Source organism: Salvelinus fontinalis, chromosome 8 (genome assembly GCF_029448725.1).
Source record: "Salvelinus fontinalis isolate EN_2023a chromosome 8, ASM2944872v1, whole genome shotgun sequence".
Lineage (NCBI taxonomy): Eukaryota > Metazoa > Chordata > Actinopteri > Salmoniformes > Salmonidae > Salvelinus > Salvelinus fontinalis.
Window position 1 is genome coordinate 45,400,083 of NC_074672.1, and position 6,826 is coordinate 45,406,908.

At 51.2% G+C, this 6,826-nt stretch overlaps 1 long non-coding RNA gene across 1 annotated transcript; it reads right to left on the reverse strand.

The window, feature by feature from the left end:
- Nucleotides 1-791: 791 nt before the first annotated feature.
- LOC129861328 (uncharacterized) lies at nt 792-6,159 on the reverse strand. Its single transcript, XR_008760554.1, has 2 exons — nt 4,233-6,159; nt 792-3,463 (listed from the first exon to the last, which is right to left on the reverse strand). It is a non-coding gene; the product is annotated as an uncharacterized LOC129861328 (long non-coding RNA).
- Between the last annotated feature and the right edge of the window lie 667 nt (nt 6,160-6,826).

Genomic DNA, 6,826 nt, shown 5'->3' on the forward strand with positions numbered 1-6,826 from the left:
TACTCCAGCCATGCTTTAACATCTGGAGGTCTGGACTGGAGGGAATCGTACCTCCTGGTCCTCATCCCAGAGTTCCCCTCCATCCAGAGTCTCCAGAACATTCTTGGCAACATGACCCTCCTCACCACGTTCATTACTGACTCTCCACCACTGCCCTGACTTGTCCAGTACCTAGAAGAAGAAAATAAAACATACACTCAGTGTCTACAAAATGAGGAAATACCTTTCTTTGACAGACTGACCAGGTGAATGCTATGATACCTTATTGATGTTACTTGGCAGTCCGACTGACAAATCTGGGTTTGGTAGATGCCAGGAGAATACATAGTGCTAACTGTAAAGTTTGGTGGAGAAGGAATAATGGACTGGGGCTGTTTTTCATGGTTCAGGCCCCTTAGTTCCAGTGAAGGGAAATCTTAACGCTACAGCATACAATGACATTCTAGACAATTCTGTGCTTCCAACTTTGTGGCAACAGTTTTGGGAAGGCCCTTTCCTGTTTCAGGATGACAATGCCCCCGTGCACAAAGCGAGGTCCATAGAGAAATGGTTTGTCAAGATCAGTGTGGAATAAATTGATTGGCCTGCACAGAGCCCTGACCTCAACCCCATCAAACACCTTATGAACGCCCACTGCGAGCCAGGCCTAATCAACCAAAATCAGTGCCCGACCTCGTTAATACTCTTGTGGCTAAATGGAAGCAAGTCCCCGCAGCAATATTCCAATATCTAGTGGAAAGCCTTCCCAGAAAATCCACTTCAATCAGTGTAAATGAAGGAGAGGAGACAGGTAAAAAAAAATGATTTTTAAACATTGAGACATGGATTGTGTGTGTGCCATTCAGAGGGTGAATGGACAAGACCAAACATTGAACGAGGTATGGTAGTAGATTCCTAGCAAACCTGTTTGGGTGTGTCAAACACTGCAATGCTGCTGGGCTTTTCACGCTCAACAGTTTCACCTGAATACACATACCAAACATGACTATAAAACATTTTTCTCTTCAGTAAACCACAAAGAGTTTATTGTTCACTAATTGTAGCACACATAAACTAATCCTACATGAGGGCTGTCCTCTGGCCAGCAGCTTGTCTGTCAACAAGATACTTTTTTCACTGACATATTTTTCTAATATTGAAAACCACCATCAACTGTGTTGTTTTGATTCTGGTTTGGATTAGACATTCACTGCTATGACTGTTCCCTTGGACCACCTCTCCCTTCATAATGCCCAGCTCTTGGTGGTTTAACCCTAATCACAACCCCCCTGGACCACCTTCATAATGCCCAGCTCCTGGTGGTTTAACCCTAACCACAACCCTCCTGGACCACCTCTCCCTCCATAATGCCCAGCTCTTGGTGGTTTAACCCTAACCACAACCCCCCTGGACCACCTCTCCCTTCATAATGCCCAGCTCCTGGTGGTTTAACCCTAACCCACCTGGACCACCTCTCCATTCATAATGCCCAGCTCCTGGTGGTTTAACCCTAACCACAACCCCCCTGGACCACCTCTCCCTTCATTATGCCCAGCTCCTGGTGGTTTAACCCTAACCCACCTGGACCACCTCTCCATTCATAATGCCCAGCTCCTGGTGGTTTAACCCTAACCACAACCCCCCTGGACAACCTCTCCCTTCATAATGCCCAGCTCCTGGTGGTTTAACCCTAACCCACCTGGACCACCTCTCCATTCATAATGCCCAGCTCCTGGTGGTTTAACCCTAACCACAACCCCCCTGGACCACCTCTCCCTTCATAATGCCCAGCTCCTGGTGGTTTAACCCTAACCACAAACCTCCTGGACCACCTCTCCCTTCATAATGCTCAGCTCCTGGTGGTTTTACCCTAACCCTCCTGGACCACCTCTCCCTCCATAATGCCCAGCTCCTGGTGGTTTAACCCTAACCACAACCCTCCTGGACCACCTCTCCCTTCATAATGCCCAGCTCCTGGTGGTTTAACCCTAACCCTCCTGGACCAACTCTCCCTCCATAATGCCCAGCTCCTGGTGGTTTAACCCTAACCTCCCTGGACCACCTCTCCCTCCATAATGCCCAGCTCTTGGTGGTTTAACCCTAACCACAACCCCCCTGGACCACCTCTCCCTTCATAATGCCCAGCTCCTGGTGGTTTAACCCTAACCCACCTGGACCACCTCTCCATTCATAATGCCCAGCTCCTGGTGGTTTAACCCTAACCACAACCCCCCTGGACCACCTCTCCCTTCATTATGCCCAGCTCCTGGTGGTTTAACCCTAACCCACCTGGACCACCTCTCCATTCATAATGCCCAGCTCCTGGTGGTTTAACCCTAACCACAACCCCCCTGGACCACCTCTCCCTCCATAATGCCCAGCTCTTGGTGGTTTAACCCTAACCACAACCCCCCTGGACCACCTCTCCCTTCATAATGCCCAGCTCCTGGTGGTTTAACCCTAACCCACCTGGACCACCTCTCCATTCATAATGCCCAGCTCCTGGTGGTTTAACCCTAACCACAACCCCCCTGGACCACCTCTCCCTCCATAATGCCCAGCTCTTGGTGGTTTAACCCTAACCACAACCCCCCTGGACCACCTTTCCCTTCATAATGCCCAGCTCCTGGTGGTTTAACCCTAACCCACCTGGACCACCTCTCCATTCGTAATGCCCAGCTCCTGGTGGTTTAACCCTAACCACAACCCCCCTGGACCACCTCTCCCTTCATAATGCCCAGCTCCTGGTGGTTTAACCCTAACCACAAACCTCCTGGACCACCTCTCCCTTCATAATGCTCAGCTCCTGGTGGTTTTACCCTAACCCTCCTGGACCACCTCTCCCTCCATAATGCCCAGCTCCTGGTGGTTTAACCCTAACCACAACCCTCCTGGACCACCTCTCCCTTCATAATGCCCAGCTCCTGGTGGTTTAACCCTAACCCTCCTGGACCAACTCTCCCTCCATAATGCCCAGCTCCTGGTGGTTTAACCCTAACCTCCCTGGACCACCTCTCCCTCCATAATGCTCAGCTCCTGGTGGTTTAACCCTAACCCTCCTGGACCACCTCTCCCTCCATAATGCCCAGCTCCTGGTGGTTTAACCCTAACCACAACCCTCCTGGGCCACCTCTCCTTTCATAATGCCCAGCTCCTGGTGGTTTAACCCTAACCACAACCTCCCAGGACCACCTCTCCCTCCATAATGCCCAGCTCCTGGTGGTTTAACCCTAACCCACCTGGACCACCTCTCCCTTCATAATGCCCAGCTCCTGGTGGTTTAACCCAAACCTCCCTGGACCACCTCTCCCTTCATAATGCCCAGCTCCTGGTGGTTTAACCCTAACCACAACCCTCCTGGACCACCTCTCCCTCCATAATGCCCAGCTCCTGGTGGTTTAACCCTAACCACAAACCTCCTGGACCACCTCTCCCTTCATAATGCTCAGCTCCTGGTGGTTTTACCCTAACCCTCCTGGACCACCTCTCCGTCCATAATGCCAGGTCCTGGTGGTTTAACCCTACCCACAACCCTCCTGGACCACCTCTCCCTTCATAATGCCCAGCTCCTGGTGGTTTAACCCTAACCACAACCCTCCTGGACCACCTCTCCCTTCATAATGCCCAGCTCCTGGTGGTTTAACCCTAACCACATCCCTCCTGGACCACCTCTTAAAGATCCCATGGCACTTATCGTAAGAGTAGGGGTGTTAACCCCGGTGTCCTGGCTAAATTCCCAATCTGGCCCTCAAACCATCATGGTCACCTAATAATCCCCAGTTTACAATTGGCTCATTCATCCCCCTCCTCTCCCCTGTAACTATTCCCCAGGTCGTTGCTGCAAATGAGAACGTGTTCTCAGTCAACTTACCTGGTAAAATAACGGTAAAATAAAAAATAAAATAAAAAATAATGCCCAGCTCCTGGTGGTTTAACCCTAACCCTCCTGGACCAACTCTCCCTTCATAATGCCCAGCTCCTGGTGGTTTAACCCTAACCACAACCCTCCTGGACCACCTCTCCCTTCATAATGCCCAGCTCCTGGTGGTTCAACCCTAACCACAACCTCCCAGGACCACCTCTCCCTCCATAATGCCCAGCTCCTGGTGGTTTAACCCTAACCCACCTGGACCACCTCTCCCTTCGTAATGCCCAGCTCCTGGTGGTTTAACCCAAACCTCCCTGGACCACCTCTCCCTTCATAATGCCCAGCTCCTGGTGGTTTAACCCTAACCACAACCCTCCTGGACCACCTCTCCCTCCATAATGCCCAGCTCCTGGTGGTTTAACCCTAACCACAAACCTCCTGTACCACCTCTCCCTTCATAATGCTCAGCTCCTGGTGGTTTTACCCTAACCCTCCTGGACCACCTCTCCCTCCATAATGCCCAGCTCCTGGTGGTTTAACCCTAACCACAACCCTCCTGGACCACCTCTCCCTTCATAATGCCCAGCTCCTGGTGGTTTAACCCTAACCACAACCCTCCTGGACCACGTCTCCCTTCATAATGCCCAGCTCCGGGTGGTTTAACCCTAACCACAAACCTCCTGGACCACCTCTCCCTTCATAATGCCCAGCTCCTGGTGGTTTAACCCTAAACACAACCTCCCTGGACCACCTCTCCCTTCATAATGCCCAGCTCTTGGTGGTTTAACCCTAACCCACCTGGACCACCTCTCCCTCCATAATGCCCAGCTCTTGGTGGTTTAACCCTAACCACAACCCCCCTGGACCACCTCTCCCTTCATAATGCCCAGCTCCTGGTGGTTTAACCCTAACCCACCTGGACCACCTCTCCATTCATAATGCCCAGCTCCTGGTGGTTTAACCCTAACCACAAACCTCCTGGACCACCTCTCCCTTCATAATGCTCAGCTCCTGGTGGTTTTACCCTAACCCTCCTGGACCACCTCTCCCTCCATAATGCCCAGCTCCTGGTGGTTTAACCCCAACCACAACCCTCCTGGACCACCTCTCCCTTCATAATGCCCAGCTCCTGGTGGTTTAACCCGAACCCTCCTGGACCAACTCTCCCTCCATAATGCCCAGCTCCTGGTGGTTTAACCCTAACCTCCCTGGACCACCTCTCCCTCCATAATGCTCAGCTCCTGGTGGTTTAACCCTAACCCTCCTGGACCACCTCTCCCTCCATGATGCCCAGCTCCTGGTGGTTTAACCCTAACCACAACCCTCCTGGGCCACCTCTCCTTTCATAATGCCCAGCTCCTGGTGGTTTAACCCTAACCACAACCTCCCTGGACCACCTCTCCCTTCATAATGCCCAGCTCCTGGTGGTTTAACCCTAACCACAACCTCCCAGGACCACCTCTCAATCAATCAATCAATCAATTTTATTTTATATAGCCCTTCGTACATCAGATAATATCTCGAAGTGCTGTACAGAAACCCAGCCTAAAACCCCAAACAGCTAGAATGCAGGTGTAGAAGCACGGTGGCTAGGAAAAACTCCCTAGAAAGGCCAAAACCTAGGAAGAAACCTAGAGAGGAACCAGGCTATGAGGGGTGGCCAGTCCTCTTCTGGCTGTGCCGGGTGGAGATTATAACAGAACTATGCCAAGATGTTCAAAAATGTTCATAAGTGACAAGCATGGTCAAATAATAATCATGAATAATTTTCAGTTGGCTTTTCATAGCTGATCATTAAGAGTTGAAAAACAACAGGTCTGGGACAGGTGGCGGTTCCATAACCGCAGGCAGAACAGCTGAAACTGGAATAGCAGCAAGGCCAGGCGGACTGGGGACAGCAAGGAGTCACCACGGGCGGCAGTCCCGACGCATGGTCCTAGGGCCCAGGTCCTCCGAAAGAAAGAAAGAGAGAAGGAGAAAATTAGAGAGAGCCAAGATTTTCAAAATGTTCATAAATGACAAGCATGGTCAAATAATAATCAGGAATAAATCTCAGTTGGCTTTTCATAGCCGATCATTAAGAGTTGAAAACAGCAGGTCTGGGACAGGTAGGGGTTCCATAACCGCAGGCAGAAGAGTTGAAACTGGAATAGCAGCAAGGCCAGGCGGACTGAGGGCAGCAAGGAGTCACCACGGCCGGTAGTCCCGACGTATGGTCCTAGGGCTCAGGTCCTCCGAGAGAAAGAAAGAGAGAAGGAGAAAATTAGAGAGAGCCAAGATTTTCAAAATGTTCATAAATGACAAGCATGGTCAAATAATAATCAGGAATAAATCTCAGTTGGCTTTTCATAGCCGATCATTAAGAGTTGAAAACAGCAGGTCTGGGACAGGTAGGGGTTTCGTAACCGCAGGCAGAAACAGTTGAAACTGGAATAGCAGCAAGGCCGGGCGGACTGGGGACAGCAAGGTGTCAGCATGCCCGGTAGTCCTGACGTATGGTCCTAGGGCTCAGGTTCTCAGAGAGAAAGAGAGAACGAGAGAATTAGAGAGAGCATACTTAAATTCACACAGGACACTGGATAAGACAGGAGAAGTACTCCAGGTATAACCAACTGACCCTAGCCCCCCGACACATAAACTACTGCAGCATAAATACTGGAGGCTGAGACAGGAGCGGTCAGGAGACACTGTGGCCCCATCCGAAGAAACCCCCGGACAGGGCCAAACAGGAAGGATATAACCCCACCCACTCTGCCAAAGCACAGCCCCCACACCACTAGAGGGATATCCTCAACCACCAACTTACAATCCTGAGACAAGGCCGAGTATAGCCCACAAAGGTCTCCACCACAGCACAACCAAGGGGGGGCGCCAACCCAGACAGGAAGTTCACGTCAGTAACTCAACCCACTCAAGTGACGCACCCCTCCTAGGGACGGCATGAAAGAGCACCAGCAAGCCAGTGACTCAGCCCCAGTA